Raw genomic sequence first — 19,585 nt, 5'->3', positions numbered from 1 at the left:
ACACATATTGATTTCTTCATGATTTCATGAAAATGTAATTTTACGCTGCCCTTTAAAAAGTCCCATGTGCAGCATTTTACAACATCAAAAGGTTATCATGAATGATTGGACAGTATCTTTCTGTGTCAAAAAACAGAAAAAATAAATTTAGTTTCTTTGACAAATTCATTGTGGGTCTTCTGAAAATATGCGAAGAATTGACAGGTAAAAAAACTTCCTGTCAGTAACTATTATCACTGTTGGTACCTTCCTTGTGCCTGTATAAACAGGGTTTGACTACATGCATTAGATTGAACCACAAACATCGCAATGGGAAAGTCCTCTTGAGCTCAGTGCAGATCTGAGAAATAATTGAGACAAGTAAGTCATATCTCCAGGCAACTTTAAGTCCCAAGATCATCCGTGCAAACAATTGTTTGCCAATACAAAGTACTGGGAACAGTGGTTTCTGCCAAGGTTGCCAAGTTGACAGTTGTACAGCCTGAGGCAATCTGAGCACATTTTTGTTAGGTTTTGTTTATCACAGACATTTGCCTTCAATGCTTTGTATTTGGAATGGCACAGTTTGTCATCCTTGCTCAATCTACCGAGTCCACATCTTATTTAGTATGTTATTACAGCATTCAGATGAAGGTGAATGACAGGAAGGAGGTTTTTTCCCTCACATTCAAAGACGTTTTAGTGGCTGTGTAAACAATAAAACCATTATGATTCTACCTCTAACACACTGCTTGTTTGTGAAACTAAACATCATCTGTCACCTCACTAAGATTGGGTGAATTCAATACTTATTTTATCTTCCGTTAAGAAGCATTAAAAAAAAACAACAAAACAACCAAATTATAATCATTGTTACCAGAGCTCGGACCATTGCTAAACTGATGTGTGCAAAAATAAATAAAGAAAAAAAGAAAAGAAGAAAGAAAATATCATACACTTGAAAAGTAAGAAGTGGACAAAGTCAGTGTATCCTACAAAAATGCACACATAGCAGTTCATGTGATATCCTATGAATTAGCTCAACACAAATGACATTACGTCCGTAACGTAAAGTTAAGTAATTAACATAAAATTAGCATGGTTACATTTAAATAACTGTATTAAAGAGAATATGCATTCTTCCTGTCCAAATATATATGAATATATATAACGTAGGTGTGAAAGCACACATAATAAGCACAGATATCCAAAATTTTTGGTCGCAGGTCTGCAGTGACAGTTGGAGCATGGAACTGTGTCTGTGAGGCATGCAGATTTCATATTGGTGTTGTCAAGTAAATATTTAAGCTAGAGAAAGTATTAATCAAGATTGAGAGAGCGTGCTGGTAAGTAGCCTCATCACCAAAAGAAAATGTTGGCATTCTATGTTCTGCAAAAAAATATATGTATTGCATTTGCACATTTCATACATGTAATATCAGCATTTCTGAAGTGACATAATATAAGAGCTGACTTTGTCATCGGGGGGTGAACAGGGTAGAGACAGAGCGCAATGCGTCATAATCTGAAAGCCACGCCCCCAAAGGGGAAACGAGGCCCGCTTTCCACCTCCGTTTCCAGCCTGTTGAGTTTTCCCTAAGTCCAAATGCAGAAAAGTTACTGTGCGGTGGGCTGCACGGCCAATAAGGCTAAAAACCCAGAGCTTAGCTTTTATCAGCTGCTGAGCAGAAAAACGGAACCTTGTAGACGACAAAAGTGGATACAGGCAATAAAAGTTGAGGCTTCAGCAGGGAAGAAATTGTGGGATCCTGACACTCGGTATGCCTATGTGTGCAGCAAACACTTTGTCAAACCCTCCAAATGTATTTTTTAGAGTAACAGTTAACTGTATTTATTTATGTTAAGCTAAAGCATTGACAGTATGAATGCAACTTGTGATATAATTGTGCCCAGCGCGCCGTGATTCAAGCAGTCCATTCCAGCGGTCCGCTCTAGCACTTCTATCAATCTACCAGCATGTCTCAAAACAACAACGTGTGCCAGTAGTAGGAGCAGGCTGACAGCTGAGCATGCCAAAATGCTCATCTTCTTAAAAAATAATCTCCACATCATGCTCGGACTGCAGTAAGGGGAGAATGTGGAGATGGGGAAGTAGCGGTCGATTTAGTTAACTGACTGATTTCTGCTCATGTTTTTTCCAAGACGAGCAAGGTAAGGAGAAGAGACACTGAGGTATACCGTTGCCTCTCTGGTAGGCATAGAAAAATAAATAAAAAATAAATAAAATAAAACTTTGCCGTCTTATTAATAGCTAATTATTAGCTAGCTATAGCTAATAATTTTAGCTAACTAGCAATTCAGTTGTGTAGACTTGAAGGCACGGCTGCGGAGGTAGAATGACAGTGAACGAGCGAAGAAGCAGAGGGGAAAGCGGCCTCGTTTCCCCTTTGGGGGCGTGGCTTTCAGATTATGATGCGTTGTGTGCTGTCTCTATGGTGGATGGTGTGACTATTGATGCCTGCCAAGCTGTGGAACGCTGTTTAAGACCAACAAACAACAAAGCCGGTTGATTTTTAGTGAGTCATCACTGTTTTTCCAGCAGCTTTTAGCCCCCAAATGTTGGCGTCTTTTAGCAGTTTGTAACTGATAGTGCCATGGTAAATTGTTGTTTTTAACTGAGACATCACTGCCTTTTTAAGTGGGCTTGTGCCCCCAAAACTGGGTATTTTTAAGTATAAATATGTTCCTCTTCTAACAACAACCAAGTGGTTTTTGTGCTTAAAACTAACCATGTTAACCACAGCACTATTAAAACACAGACTTTTAAAGTATCCACACATAATAATGTGCAAATGTGAAGTATCTGTGGTTTACCAAAGCCACAATACCAACATTTTTTCTGGCGACTGGGTAAAGGTAGGACATGTTAGACATTCATCAGATAAATACAGAAGTAAATGTAAGAAAGAAGAACCTCTGTATTGAACTTGTGCAAAAGCTTCACATCGTCAGTGTTCCCCAAGAGTGGATGACAGCAACACTCAAATGTTATTAATATAGCATCAGTTGCATGTCAGCACTGTGGCTTCTTGAAAGCTTGCACGAATTTTAGTAGGCACCCACTTACCTACTTACAAGCAAGGAATCAGAGTCAGGTGTTCAAGTCATCACAACACATTTATTATTCATAAAGAAATGAATAATTCAAGCAATCAACACTACATGTACATGAGTAAAAAAGGCCATATACAAATACAACAATTACATGGGGAAAAGCACAAAGAAGTTCTGCACAAGCCACAGGGGCAATTTGCTGTTTGTTCATATGTATAGTATAGTGTGTATGTACTCTCTGTTTCACACCATTGTGTATAATTACCTACAGTGTGTGTGTGTGTGTGTGTGTGTGTGTGTGTGTGAGCGCGAGTGCGTGTGGCAGAGGTCACAGGCTTTTTATAAGGGTTAAGCAATGTGAAAAGCAGCTTCATTGGATGTGATCCTCTCACTGCTTTCATTAGCCTAGTAATGGGGTAGGAGCAAGACAGAGCCCCTGAGGCAAAACCTGTTCCAAGCCAAACTGAATGTGTGTGTAAGTGTGTGTGTGTGTGTGTTTGACAGAGAAAGATTGACAGATGGAGAGAGACTCAGTGCACATAGTTTGAGATGAATAGATGAATAGATAAAGGACAATAAACTAATGTTTTATGAAGAAGAATAAAGTACATGAATACATGTGCATGTAATGAGAAACTGGGAAATTCTGTTGTGTTCTTGTATTAAAAATCTTATGAAATCATTGGCTGAAATGACACACATGGGTCACTTCACCTTAAAATACAAAAAGGAATTCACCAAATGCTTTCCAAACTATTTCAAAGGGTGTCTACTGATGATATAATAGAATACTTCATCCCTTTTAGAGCCAATTCTTTCAAAAAAAAACAAAAAAAATGTGAACCACATTTTCCACTGCCCCTACATACACAGGCCTATGCAAGACGCCATATGAAAGCGAGGCCTATATAATGTGCTTTTCATATAGACTTTGTTGTCTGGTATCAAATATCAGAAAGATATGCCATTGTGTCACTTGAGCACACAAATAATAATATAGAGATTTTGACAGATGTTTGAGGCTGATGTGATGTTTGAGGTCTAGAGTGTGGCAGCAAACAGCCACAACCAGCAGATTTTATTATCTCATTGGAGTTACGTTTGACCACTTAACAGAGGTAAATCTAATATTCACTTGCGCTTTACACATGGTTGGTCTCTACTAAGTCAAGGGAAAAATATTTGGCTCTTTATACCTTGTTCATTTTATCTTTACCTCATCCCTGTGCTGTTGGTAAAAGGCAGGACATCTACACTAAAGAGACTTAAAAGCAGTACAGAGATTTGGTGCATAATGTGGGGGAGGTTTTCATCACAAAATTTGGGATGGTTGCATGTACAGGAATGATTATACTTAGCTACATCATCAAAAAGACAAAGGCTTGAAATACCCGCTTTATGTGGCACTATTCTGGCAGGAAATGCAGCATTGTGTAAAATACCACCATTTTTTGTGGCACTATCCCCAGTTGGAAACAGTAATAAGTCAATGGGTTGCTAAAAACAACCATGTTTCGTGCCTAAAAAGCAGCTGCAAAAGCAGTAACAGGGCATCTAAAAGACACACATGTTTGGTATTAAAAAGTAGCTGGAACAACAGGGACAAGTCACTAAAAATCACCCACATTTGTAGCCTAAAAAGCTGCTGGAAAAACAGTGTCATGTTACTTAGGAAAAAACAACCCATGTTTGGCACCTGAAAAGGCATTTGAAAAAAAAAACCCTATGTTTGGGGCCCTAAAAAGCTACTGGATAAACAGTGACTAGTTGCCAACAAGACACCAACATTTTGTGCCTGAAAGGCTGCTGGAAAAACATTGCACGTCATAAAAAATACCCATGTTTGGTGCCTGGAAAGCTGCTGGAAAAACAGTGATAGGTTGCTAAAACAAACACCCTTGTTTGGTGCCTAGAAAGCTTTTGGGAAAAAAAGCAAAGAGTCCCTAAAAATACCCACACTTGGTACCTAAACAGTGGTTGGGAAAAACAGGGACAGGTCACTAAAAATACCCACATTTGGTGCCTAAAAATCTGCTGAAAAAAACAGCAACAGATCACTAAAAAACGCCCATGTTTGGTGCCTGGTGCTGGTGCTGGTAAAACAACTATGGGTCTCTAAAAGACACCTACATTTGGGGCCTAAAAAGCTGCTGGAAAAACAGTGATGGGTCATTTAAAAACACCCACTTGTGTGTAAAAAAAGCCACTGGAAAAATACTGTAGGTCACTACAAAATACCAACACTTGATGCCTTAACAGTGGCTGGAAAAACAGAAACAGGTTGCTAAAAAACACCCAAGCTTGCTGCCTAAAAAACGTTGTGAAAACAGCTAAAGTTTACTAAAAAACACTCACCTTTAGTGTCTAAAATGCTGCTGGAAAAACAGAAACAGGTTGCTAATAAACACAGTTGTCTGGTGCCTACAAAGCTGCTGGAAAAACAGCCACGGGTTGCTATTTAACACCCCAGTTTGATGCCTAAAAAGCTGCTTGAAAAAAAAAAAAAAGGGTCACTAAAAACACCCAGGCTTGATGCCTAAATATCCCCTCGTGGAAAAACAGTGATGGGTCGCTAAAAGACATACCATATTTGGTGCCTAAAAAGCCGCTGGAAAAAACAGCAGGGGTTCTCTAAAGGTGTGGACACACCAAACCGACATCAAAGAACTAGCAGCGACAAAAGCCAACTGTTCACTCAGCTGCCTGATAAACCCGCTGCTTCTATTCTTCCCACTTTAACCTCAATAACAAACCAGGGCTCGGTGCTCCGGTTGGATCCAAACGGAGAGCTGGGGCTAGCTCAGAGACCAGTGGAGGCTAACTGGCTGTGCTTCCCTCCGGTCATGCTGCGGCTAACACTCCGCTAGCTGCTCCCAGCTAGCTCCGGTTTGTTATTCAGGTTAAACTGGGAAGAAGCTGTGGGTCTCGGGCAGCTGAGTGAAGTGGAGCCTGAGGAGGAAGCACCGGTTAGCCCCGGTTTCACTACAGGCAGATTCACTCGCTACAGGTGCGAGGAAATAAAACCTGAACAGCCAATCAGAGTGATCTCTCTCACCGACAAGCTCCGCCGCTGATTCACCATGCTCCATCGGCCGAAAAGCCGCCGATGTTGAAGTACCGGTGCGGGACACACCGCAAAAACTAGGGCGACAGACACTCACCAATGGCCCGACTTTGACCGATGCCCAACCTTCGGCTTGGTGTGTCAGGGCCTTAAAACAAAACAGGTTTCACTGTCTGAAACACTGATCTGCACCGGTCTGCTGCTTGACAGGCCTGTCACCTAGGTGTCACGCCATCCACCATTTCCCTCCACCCCCCAGTGAAAAAGTCATCCGTTATACTAACGTCACTTGAGAAACATTGACATGATACGTATGAAACATACAAATGTAACAAAACCATGTTCTGCAATGAAATGGTCTGACTCTTAATGAAATGATTCATTTGGTTATTGTTACAGGGTTTTTTTTTATTATGCAAAGCATGATTGTTCGAGCTAGAATCAGGTTTCCATGTTATTTTAAAGGTAAACGTGCCCTCCCTTCATGAGCTACTTACATATAATCAGTATTGGCTACGTAAAACTTGATTAACATGTTGATTTTTATTGTTAGCCACTGAAGTAGTTGCTCACAGTATGTATGCATCAGTGTGTTTCAAGCAATCACAGCCTCAGTCAATTCATGAAAAAGCTCAGAATACAGAGCAGAACGTTTAGTGTTGAGCTGTATGCAAGGCCTCAGGTCTTTTTTTCTGTCCTGTGTTCCCTATTTGGCCAGTCAGCGCCAAATAAATATGTCCTTATCTGCCTGCTTTGTACTGTGCATTCATAGCAGTGTATACACAAAGCATGTTCATACCAATCACGTCTGACACTGGAGGGGAGTTGCTGGCACAAGTCATTATGCTACAATTCAGATACACAGAGAAGGAGGAAGAGAGGAAGTGTCAGAGAAAAAATAAACATCACATATGCTTTTTGTCTCTGGACTCCAGCATACTGTACTCATATGTGTGCCCTGAAATACTCCCTTTCACTCAGTCTGACAGTCAGCTCCTCTCTCCCAGTCTTCTCTATTGTGGGCCAACAGATGGGAACCTCAGTCACCAGAAAGGGGGTCTTTGATCACAGTGAAGCCTGGGTACATTATGAGGGATACGGGTGGTGGTGGAGGGGGGAGGTGGGGGGTGGAAATGGGGGGGTAGAGCAGGAGCCTGTCAGATTTGCCGTCTGTTGCTCAGGCTGATCTGAAGGGGAGCTCAGGAAATGATCAAAGCCCAGGTTAAGTCTCTAATAGAGCTGTCTTTTAGGCTAATCTCTCTCCTCCCTCTCCCGGCAAAAGCTCTCAACCCTCCACACTCCACTCTGAGAGGCGGTGTGTCACTTCCTGCACAGCCGAGTGTCTCATTCAAGATGACAGGACAACACGGCTTTAATATCAACGCATATTGATATGCCATATGTTGTTTTTAATAAATGCAGTATTGAAAATGAAAGGGTGCAAACCTCACTGTTTCATGCTTGACTGTTTACACTAGTGGCCATAGTTGTCATAGTATGATAGTATTGCCATATGTATATAAGTGATATATATATATATATATATATACAGTACAGGCCAAAAGTTTGGACACACCTTCTCATTCAATGCGTTTTCTTTATTTTCATGACTATTTACATTGTAGATTCTCACTGAAGGCATCAAAACTATGAATGAACACATGTGGAGTTATGTACTTAACAAAAAAAGGTGAAATAACTGAAAACATGTTTTATATTCTAGTTTCTTCAAAATAGCCACCCTTTGCTCTGATTACTGCTTTGCACACTCTTGGCATTCAATTCAATTCCACTTTACCCAAAATAACTTCAGTCTTACTTTTTCTTTCTCTTTTTCTTTGTTTGTCCCATGTTCGCAGGTTGACAGGATGCACCTATTCACAGTAATTATCACCTTCATATATGGTGGTCACTGGCTATTCATGGGCGGGGATGTATGCTAACTGGTGACTAGCAGGAGCACACTGACAGTTTATGATTGATCTGCATTCACGAACATACACACCTCCCTACCATCAAATCCGAGTTTTCCGCAGTGTTCATGAATCTGGTGTAGGTTTTGAGTCCCAAGGTTTTTATATGTACAAATCTACTCACAGATGAGCTAACATTTCATGAATGAGATGATTTATTTTTAAGTACAGTGAATTTTGGACACAGAGCTTTTATTGTGAAGTGCAGTTTCCTGATGAAGAGTGAGTGACTGATGGACAATGAAAGTATGATGCTCAATGTATTAAACTGTGTGGACCTTGAACTAATGACTAAGGAGAAATCTGGACCCCGTGGCTGGATTTAGAAACCACTGTTTTACTGACTATACATTAGCCTATTTACTAAACATTCCAAACCATTACGCCCATGGATGGAATACTAAACGGACCTACCAGGCACAGGTCCAGGGACCTAAAGCGTCAGGCCCCCTGACCTTCACCTTCAAATGAACACTTACTGACCAGGAAGACACTTAAGACCACAAACAAACACAAAAAGACCACAAGAGATGCAAAGGAACTGCATGGAGACACAAAATAAGTACGAGAAACAGGCAAAACATCCCCAAAGACACAAATAACTACAACGCGACACAAAACAACCAAATAAAACACAAAATTACCTCAAAGTGACACTAAATGACTTCAAAGAGATGCAAAATAACTACAAAGAGAGACAGAACAGCCACAAGGAGACACAACATGATTACAAAGAAACACAATAATCAGCACAAAGTCTGTATGTCTTGCTCCTGTGTAGGAGAGGTAGTGGGGCCTTTTGCACATCAGTGCTCAGAGGCACACTGTCTTATAATCTGCCCATGATAACGCCATCTATGAAAAGACAGACCCATTTTCCAAATCTTTGAACACCATTCCCCTGTTGCCACACTTGCATCAGTATTCAAAATTCTTTTTCCAAAACCTTATACAAAAGTGGCAAAAAACATCATTTGTAGCAGTGTGTGTGTGTGTGTGTGTGTGTCTGTGTGTGTATGTGTGTGTTTATTCAGCAAACAATTGCTCTCAATATAATTAACTCAAGTCATCAAAGCCAAAACTCAAATAACACAACTTTCTCCAGCTCTAAGCCTCAAAATTGTTAACGCATTGATCAGAACTACACAGGTCAATAAACAGGGCTTCGAGGCACATCCACCTGCTTTGCAACAATGGATCCTAACAATGCCAGATTTGTGAGACAGCAGAGAGGAAGAGGAAGAAAACAACAAAGACAAGTAATCTCAAACTCTGTGCCACCCTTCATCATGTGAAGGTTTATGAGAGAAGCTGGTATAGGGCTGTGTATTGTTTAAAAAACAACTATACCAGATCATAAAGTGATAGCCCTACCACTAGAATACTTCATTCCTTATCCATAATATAGATGGAGTAGCATGTAGTATAGCCATACTTTCAAATATTTTGGTATCATCTCAGCATGCTGAACTGCCAACTCTGACTCTGACTCCAACACTGCACTGGACTCTATAACACCACAGACTGTATGGATTGTTGGAATGTGAGCTCCATGCTGGGGGGTAGTTGCGAGAGTCAGCTGGCTCCACACACACAGTGACAGGGTTAACTGTTAGCATCACACGGCTAACGTTACCTCATGGTAATTAACAGGTTTAAGAATCAAAGTGTTACTATGTTGCAGTGATTCGGTTGGGATCGTTTAACGGCTTTGACGTTGGATGTTAGTGGCTGCTGCTGTTTTAGCCTGTGCCTACAGGGCAGATGTTGAACTGAGAGGGCAATAACATGAGCATGGTACCTGAGCAACAGAGAGATTACCAATCTGGCAGGGAGTGAGAACAGTCTGGGATAGGACCCCCGAAGGAAAAAGGATTGAAGGCAGGTTTGGATAAAGACCTTTCAATACTACTTGGTTATCTTGGGTGATACTTCTAACGTATTGAGTATCGATACCCAGTCCTGGAAGCTGGACAGACAGTGCAACCCAGCTTATGCTGTTACATGGTTGAATCCATTGTCTGTTCTTTCAGAAGGAAAAACAGGTCATTTGCCCTGTTGTTACTGTGATACATGTAATGTTGTAGTGCATATAGACTGAATCTCCACGGTCAGTGTAGTTGTATTACATTGTGTTGTGTACCACATTGATGGATGACCAAAGATCAGTAACTGAGAGGGTCCATCTACTCATGATTAGCAGAGACTTCTCACAGTTGAGCAGAAGTTTGCCCTGCTTGGGTATTTTACTGTGCATCGACTATTCCTACATATTTCGTCAGTGTGACATTGCAAAGGTTAGCAGGATACAGTAGTATTCCCTTATCCACTGTAAGAGTCATACACACTATTACGGTACTGCTTTGAATTTTGTCGCCGGGGGATTCCTGACAACGTTATCTGGAGAGTCAGTGCTGTGTTTTACAAATTTACAAATTCTTTCTCCATAAACCTAAACATTTGGGTAGCAGTGTTTTGAATTGATCCCTCTTTTGTGTAACATTTAGTCTGGATTTTCAAAAGTTTGTTTGTGCTGCCTGAGGGCAAAGTTTGAATTGGCCCCAGGAGATAGATGTTTGGACCGTTAGGTGTGAGTTTTTAAAATTGTGTGTGAAGATTTGAGAAATGAGAGATGTTCGAGAAACTGTGTCTAGGTAACTGAGAAAAACTGTAATCAGCCAGTTATTTTTCTTTGATTAATCCACTAATCGCCTGCTCAATGAAATGTTAAAAGACGCCAGTCACAACTCTGCAGAGGCCAAGGTGAAGTCGTTGAACGTCTAGTCTTGTAACCATGATAGCCATGGCTGGAGGCATTATGTATTTGGGTTGTCTGTCCGTATGTCCCCCCCATCTAACCATCTGTCTGTCCGTTCCATTCTTTTGAACACAATATCTCAACAACACCTTGAGGAAATTTCTTTACATAGGGCACACACGTCCACCACTTTGATTCATCGATTAGATTTTGGTGGTTAAAGGTCAAGGTCACTGTGACCTCATCTGTCTCATTCTTGTAAATGGGATATCTCAAGAACACCCTGAGGGATTTTTTTTTATTTCAAATTTGGCACAAATGCCCACGTGGTCTCAACGATAAACTGATTAGATTTTGGTGGTTAAAGGCCAAAGTCACTGTGACCCTATCCACTGCATTCTCGTGAATATGATATCTCAAGAAGGCCTTGAGGGATTTTTTTTAAATTGGGCACAAACGTCAACTCAAGGATGAACTGAGAATTTGGTGGTCAAAGGTCAAGGTCACTGTGACCTTACAAAACATGTTTTTAGCCATAACCCAATAGTTCATCCATTAATTATGACAGAGTTTCATACAAATATCACAAAGGATAAAATAATGAAGTGATGACATTTTATATCCAAAAGATCAAAGGTCAGCTTCACTCTGACATCCTAATGTTTTGTAGAAACACTTTTCTGGCCATTACTCAACATCATAACAGAAGCAGAGACATTTGGTCAGAAATGCTAGCATTAATCTTGGGTGTCCACCTTGAAACTGTGCTGATTGTGATCTTCCATGCTGCAGAGTGAAGGTGTGTGTGACGCATCTATGTTTTCACAGACATGGATGTAAACTGTAAGTGCAACATGACCAGTTCCTGGAGACAGACAACCCCGAGACAGTAAATCTGGTTTATCAAAGTTGCTGTTTGGACACTGCTGTATACATAAATGCGATTTTATTACTTGTTATCATTGCTTTACAACAGCTTCCCATCCCTCCCACACCTCTCATCACAGTATAAGGAGTCCCGCCTGGTCCTCTGCAGCAGAGAGCGGAGTGCTGGGTGTCGGGCCTGACCCATGGACGTGTCCACATTGTTAGTTCCCTGTGATGAGCTCTCTGGGGACTTAGCCCTGCTTATTATCCTCAAATGAAGCAAGAGGGTGGACTGGGCATGACAGGGCTGTGATGAGCACTTGCTTCTCCAGCCCCATGCACTGTTGATGGGCAGTTAGTAACCAAAGTGGGCCTTGTGTGGGACAACCACGCATGGATTAATGGACCAACTGAGATGCCATTGATCTCGAGTCCAGCCCGCTGTGACCCTGCGTTCCTTGTATGAGCACTTTTATTGACTTTGGCTTCACTGCCCTCTGCATTTTCCTTCTAAACAGTTCTGGAACAGTTGATACCACTCGGTGGCAGCACACTTCATACTTTGTAAATCGGTGTTTGGTAGATTTTGATTGTGAAATTTTTAATTTGCTTTCTGGGAGTGAAAAGATAGCATTCTCTCATTGATAGTAAACTAAAGGAAGTGTGGATACCTGGAAATCCTAATGCATCTATTATTTTGTTTCTTTTTGCAACTTAGGGAATAATTGTCTCCGGAAAATACCTGCAATTTGTTTGCTACAGTGAATAGGTTATGTCATTTTATTGGATTATAAAGCCAATAAAAGCACACTGCTTTTCGATACAGCTTGTATCTTGAATTTCTTTGTGCAAAACTAAGCACACCACATTCATGGAAGTATGCTGAAATGTCTGACAAAGAGTGACAGAAAATCTTAAATGCTGTGCTTTTTTTTTTCTTTAATAAAATCAATAAATCTCTGCATGGTGCACATACACAAAAATGCCACATAAAAGTGCAGAGTTTCTCTCAGTGATAAAAGATTTTTAAAGTAGAAACAGTAGTGTATTTTGTGGTCTTGTGCATCTATAGTCCCTTACATTAAGAGAACTCAGCCTGATTTAGAGCTAGTTCCTGAAAAATGGGCATTATAAATTGCAGGATAAAGATGTTTTTCAATTTTTTATGGTGTTTTGTGATATCTGATTAAAAAACAAACATGAAATTATTTTTACAGTTTTTTTTTTTTTACAGGGCTTTAGCTGAAAATGACACATTTTACTTGGTTGATAGTTGTGCTCATGAAAAGCACACTCTCTGTATACCAAATACTCTTTTCATGCAAGTATTTGACTGACCCCTATGATGCACACAGCACAATGATTAATTTAGCCAATCAGCTAATGTTTAACTAATCATACACTTTGTTCTATCAAATTAGGGCTGGACCACACCAACAATCTGCAATTACTGGAGAGATTGTGTTTGCAACACTTGCAGTGTGGCCCCTTATTCAGTTCATCTGTGCAACTTTTTCATTCAAAGCAAGACCCCGTATCTTGACATGTACTCATCACATTGCTGTGATATTTGATGTGGATAGTCAGGGGCCCCAAAATGTTTCTAATTATTTTGTTGAGCCCCTGTGCTTTCCTCTACTGCCACAGTCTAATCAATAATAGTAATGTTTATTTATTTATTTATTTATTTGTGTTTTTAAGATTAGATGATTTATCCATATTTATCCTTATTCTGAAAATTAATGCAAATATAACAGATAAATTTAACTGGGTGAAACAATTCAACAACACAAACATATGAGTGAAAATAAGATCATTCAACTGAAATATATAATCAAAACTGATGGGTCTTGAGTCATAATTAGCCATTGAATTTTGAGTTTGGTCTTCATGTTTTTCTAAACTTTCCATCAGTTAAAGCTTGTCCTGAGTTGCCCTCAGCACCAGGAACATGAAGGTTAAAAAGCAAATAGCTGCTCCTTGTGTGAGAACATAAAAACCTGTGAGGAAAAATCAGATCGAACTGAGCCACTGCATGATGAAAATGAGCAATGACCAAAAAAGAAAAAGCCCAATTTAGTTTTATGCAAGTTTTGCCTGATTGAACTGCTGGCCTTAAAGGGCCAGTGTGTAATATTTGGCATATTTTATTGTCAATCTGAATCTGAATCTGAATATTCTACCCATTAATATGTTGATACAAGTCTATAATCGCTATAAAATAAAATTCGTTTGGTTTTCGTAGCCTTATAATTATGCTTTTATATATAGATATATATATATATATATATATATATATATATATATATATATAGCAAGGGCCTTGCTTTAGAGAGGTCGCCATCTTGCGCTGCCATGTATGTACGGCAGACCGAGCGGACAATCCAGCCAGCCAGAGAACGCGTTTCGCGTGTATAAATGAACCAACGAAGACAGCGGAAGGAAGGAAGAAGGAGGAGGAAACAGCAGAGAGTGTTAGTAGTTTGTTGATAGAGAGTAGTGAAAAGTTTTTTTTAGTTATAAAGTTTGCGAAAGGACCACACTTACCATGCAGCAGGAGAGAACGAACCCGAACCGTCATCTGCGATATGATGATGATATCTCTCCCCAACGATGGTCGCACCGAATCCCATTCTGTGCATTCAGCCTCTCTTCTCGCCCGCTCAGCATCAAACACATGGAGTTCCTCATCTGTATGCTCCGGCTCAAACAGGTATGGCTCTGGGTCTGTGTCCGCTACAAGAAACTCTTCAAAATCGCGTTCAAAGTCGTCCATTGCAGCTGCTATAGTCCGGAGATATTGCTAGGCTAAATAAACAGCTGAGCTCTGTTTACAGGCTACGCTGTCAGTCAGTGTGCGGGCTGGAGGTTGGTGGAGCAGAGAGGGGAGGGGGTCCCCACTCGGCATGGTAAACGTGTATGTGTGTATGAAGTGTGTCTGTTACGCTAGAAGAGTCAGAGTTTGGGACGGAGTCTTTTACCCCCTGGAGTGTTACTGGAGTTTTTGGAGTGCTCAAATAAACTGGCCTTTTTCCCGAACGCTCCTCTGGTCTCCTGCTCGTGAGGGATTCATTACAATATCGTAACATGGTTTAGATTTCTAAATAAATATTCACCTCGTCGCTAGATAGACCTACTCCTGAAAAACTTGTGCGCAAGGCTTTTTGTCCCTGCGAGGCCACCGTCATTTACCCGACGGGATGGGTGAGCGAGTGAGCCCTGCAATCTAGAATTTGACCACTGATGTCACTGTTTGTCTTTTGCCAAGGAGTTTCATCTGACTTACATGCAGCTACAATCATTTTACAGAAAGGCCACGTATCAAATTTTGCACTAAACTATTATTTAAAGCTTACAGTAAAGATGAAGGCTCATGAATATATGCACCGACCTGACCACATCGTGACAATGAGGATTAGGTTTAAATAGAAAATAAATGTGCAGTACTTGAAAAAAAATCTCCTTTTTCTGTGCATGGCAGTTTTAATTACTTCCTTTTTCTGCTCACAGTCATTAAGAGTCTAAATTTGCATTACAGGGAACTCATGAGAAAAAAGTGAAACTGAATAAAATCCAAGTTTGTGCTTGAGTTGAGCAGACTTTGATTATTCTTGTCTTCACATAATTGATGCATTTTTCTAAATGTTTAAGCAAGATCAATTTGATGGCTTAATGTTTGTTATTTTTTAAAATCTTTCCTCACACTGTAAATTGTTCGTCTCCCACTGAGCAGAGGAATGAGGCAAAATTACGAAGAAGCTTCCATCAAAGAAACAAAATGTATTCGGCCAAATTGCAGCATATGAACAGCATGGTCAGTCAGCCCAACACAAAGCCTTTCATGGAAATCATTTTATGTTGGTCTGCAATTTTTGCACCTTCTGGTTACGAGCAACATGGTAGCAAAGCAAACAGAGCAGAATACCCCCAGATGTGGCATGCATGTGGACAACAACAACAACAACAACAACAACAATAATATGTCAGTACATAACAAAGAGCAACAACAACAGTAATGAAATGCATTTACAGATAAAAGAACATATTCATAAAACATATTATGAAACACCAGGAAAGGCTGTTCTAAAAAGATGAGTGTTCAGCTGCAACTTAAATGAGAATATAGTATATCAACTGTGTAACAGCCTTCTTGAAGCTGTATTCTTGCCCAGTATGTTGGTGGCAACAACCAAAAAAACTGCCTGGGTCACTTGAACAACCTTTTTATTCAGTTTCATTTGCGATTAAAATTTAGCTGTTAGGGTGAACTACTTTTACATGTATTATAAATAGGGGTGGGGGATGCATCGAGATTCTGTCTTGAACGATGCGAGCATCGATGTGGAAAACTCATAATCGATTTTAATTTTAATTTTAATTTTATATTTAGTTTTCAAATTACCGTAACTCCTCGACCATTCGCGCTATTGACGTAATTCCAGCAATAGTGAAAGCTGAGAAGCGGAGCTTTCCAGTGATATACGGTAAAGACGTCATTACCTGTGGAAGAGGGGAGGGAAGTGAGCACAGCAGGAGGAGAGTGACAACTGATGAGGAGAGTGCAAGTTTGAACGATTTAGCGGTGTTTTAGTGGAGTTTTGGTGGCGTTTTCTTTGTAAATAATATTTATTGTTGTAAATAATCGTATTTGTGGTTTTTTGAGAGCTTTTGAGGTTTTTTATGCCGTGTTTTTGAGTGTTTTATGCCGTGTTTTCGTCGTGTTTTCACCATAGTTCGTAGTTTTGCCACCGTTCGTCTTTTTCTTTTTACAATAGTTCGTGTTTTTATAGTTCATAGATAGTTAAAGTCAGTAATAGTTTTGTAAATACTAGAGGAGAAATGTCGAGGAGGTCGACGAGGGACATGAGATTGAGATTTGTGGATTTGCGGAGGATGGACCGGTGGTGTGTAGTCATCTCAACCACAGTAAGTTATAGCCTACAGTTTGTATGCACTGGATATGTATTCCCAGTTTTATTACGATCATGTTTTTAAGTATCTAGTGTAAATTTTCTTATTGGCTCGTTTTATAATCGAGAATTGTTTTATAATCAAAATCGTTGCCCTCGGAATTGAATCGAATCGTGAGGTGCCTAGAGATTCCCACCCTAATTATAAAGTATTTATTATGTGATATTGCAATATAAAATACTCTGGACTAACTATCACAGCATTACTCAAAACTTCTGTAGATTTTTGTTTTCTTCAGAGAGTGTATTTGCATGTGGGTAAGAAGACTCATACTGCAGCTATTCTGCAACTTAGGTCCATCCCCACATTGTGTTCTTATGGATCCCACTGTGTGCTGTGATTGGCTAGTAGGGCTGGGTTTAAATAATTGATTTGTCTCATTCAAATTGATCTCCATTTGAATGACCCAATATCGATTCATAAAATCTTTTAATATAGACTTTTCCCCACAGATGTGTGAAGCTGTAACCCATCTCACCAGTAGTAAACAGGCCCCTGCGCTAAATTATTAATTACCATAGTATTGAGAAGCTCCAACATACCACTTCTTTTATCTCTAACTGTTAGCGTACTGTTTTTATGTTTTGGTGTAATATATTATCATGCTGCAGCAGCCTCTCCTCCTGCTGTCTGTGCGTCCCGGCTGCTGCGCCACTTTTACGCGCACACACACACAGACACGCAAACACAGAGCAGAGATGCTGCGGTGGAGACAGAGAGGTGAAGATAACTTGAGCTGACAACTAGTAACTGTATGTGCAATAGGCCTAAAACCTCCACTTGGAGTAAATCCAGACTTTATCAATACACCTGATCAGCAACATGTAAACATGTAGAAAAGCGATATTTCAATCTGCTCTGTCCTCAGTCTCTCATCCAGCGCCGCCAATATTATGTTACAAACAAGCACAGAGTGCTTTACAGCCAGTAGCAAATTGTTACTAACAAGCTGAAGCAACAACAACTGTTGTTGTCTAGCTCACTTTCTCTCATATCTTAAAACTTATCAACAGTAATGTGACCTGCAGGCAATGAGTCTCCTCAGCAGCACAGAGGACAGGAGGACTGATACTGACTGATGTCTGTGTTCTTTATTCTTTCTAAACTTCACTCAGTATTGTGATGTCAGAAATGTATTATTTATTTTAGATTTGTGTCCAGTGGGATATTGAAGTTATATTGTGACTTTGGTGTTTTGATATTACTGTTGCTGCTCCAGAAATATTGGCATTAATAATTCCTCGTAAAATACACAGTATTAGTTCTCTGAGAATCTCTTTCACATTCCAGCAAAAATTGGTATTGTAACTGAATATCCAGTCAAATCAATATTAAATGGAATTGAATCAGAAATCAAATAGAATCGGGACCTTGTGAATCAAAATCAAATCAATTCAGGAAATCAGTGGTGACACCCAGACCTATTGGCTAGTACATGTCACGTCAACGTGTCAAGGATGGAGGCGGTTAGGGCAAAGAGGTAATGGTTAGAGCTAGTACTCGCCAATCTTGAGTATTCCCCGAGATTAAAGCGGAAAAAAATTATGAGAAAAAACTCACAAATGAACTGCCAGAGAGTCAGTCCATGGAGGGAGTAAGACATGGTGGATGAATGAGTTAAGCACAGGACTATTACACAGGACACTGAGATTTAATACCTGTGAGAGTCTTTGAGCTGAGGTTAACAATGCCCTGCTATCAGTTTTGTCTTTTTGACAAAGAGATGTAAACCAGAAAATAACTGTAAAGGTTAAAATACTCGCCAATAAAAGAGGTATCACATGTTGTCAGTATTCTCTGATCTACTCCAAAAGAGTGTAGTTCAGGCAGCTGCTTATGTTGGCTTATGTTGCAGACTGGGTACGTATATTGATCAGACCCTACTGAGAACACAAATCAAACCTTGTCGGCTCCACCTGCAGCGCCAGCTGTTGGGATCAGGCCAGGTTCTCATTCCCTCAGTCAGCTGCTCAGTGGCTAAATTGCAGATTTTGGGGAAGAGTAAAATCTGTCCCTCCTCACTGAGGAGAGACAGCCACTGACCTCAGGCATAATGAGATGGGAGCTCTTGATTAAGTTCCTCTCTGATTTGAGAGTATAATTGAACATGTTGCAGATAGCACATTTGTGCTATCGACAAGTGACTCCGTGAGGGCGTGATGGTAATTCATTCCCGGCATGCGCAGGACTCTCACTCATTACAGTTGGAGAAATCAGGGCACTTGGTATTGATTATTCAATGCTTAAAGAGGAGAAAAAGAAAATCAACCACACTGCCAAAGTGATCATCATCCATAATCAGCTCACTGGGGTTTATCATTAGCTACTGGGAATATGCAAAGCGAGACCCTGCGCTACAGCTTTCTTTTTCCTAATTCCCCTTCAGGCACTTGCTCTTATTTTGACATCTATAATACTGCATGTAGGACAAATATTGAAAACCCAAAATCCCATCAAGAACATATCAAGCAAAGCAAATATCTTTCTGTCTCTGGTCTTTACCATGATGGTTCACACTCTTTGACAAGTAGGTGCTGAAGTGATTTGAAAAATCAAGTAGTTCCCATAAATATCAAAAGTGGCAAATATTGCTAATAGGCTAGTATTTGCCAAAGGTAAATTTCCTATCATATACCTAATCAGAGCAAAAACACTGTTACAGTAATATAGTTAGAATGTTGTGAAAACAAAATAAGTACTATCAGTAAAATAAGTCTAAATTTGATTGCACCCCAAAGTAACTTTGCCATTCCTGAGCGGCTTAACAATATTCTGAGACATAAGCCTTGTTGTTGTTGTTGTTGAGGCAATTGTTTCCCTTTCATGCATTTTATCCACAAGGAAATAGCAAGTCTAATAAGCAAAAAGCCATATTATTCTCTCATTGGCATAAAAGGC

At 40.1% G+C, this 19,585-nt stretch overlaps 1 protein-coding gene across 2 annotated transcripts in view; it reads left to right on the top strand.

The window, feature by feature from the left end:
* The window catches only part of tsnare1 (T-SNARE Domain Containing 1), a 311,127-nt gene that overhangs the window by 77,083 nt on the left and 214,459 nt on the right, over window positions 1–19,585 (top strand). The window lies entirely within an intron of this gene.

Source organism: Epinephelus fuscoguttatus, linkage group LG8 (genome assembly GCF_011397635.1).
Source record: "Epinephelus fuscoguttatus linkage group LG8, E.fuscoguttatus.final_Chr_v1".
NCBI lineage: Eukaryota > Metazoa > Chordata > Actinopteri > Perciformes > Serranidae > Epinephelus > Epinephelus fuscoguttatus.
The sequence above is the reverse complement of the archived record's forward strand: the minus strand, read 5'-3'. Positions and strand labels throughout refer to the sequence as shown.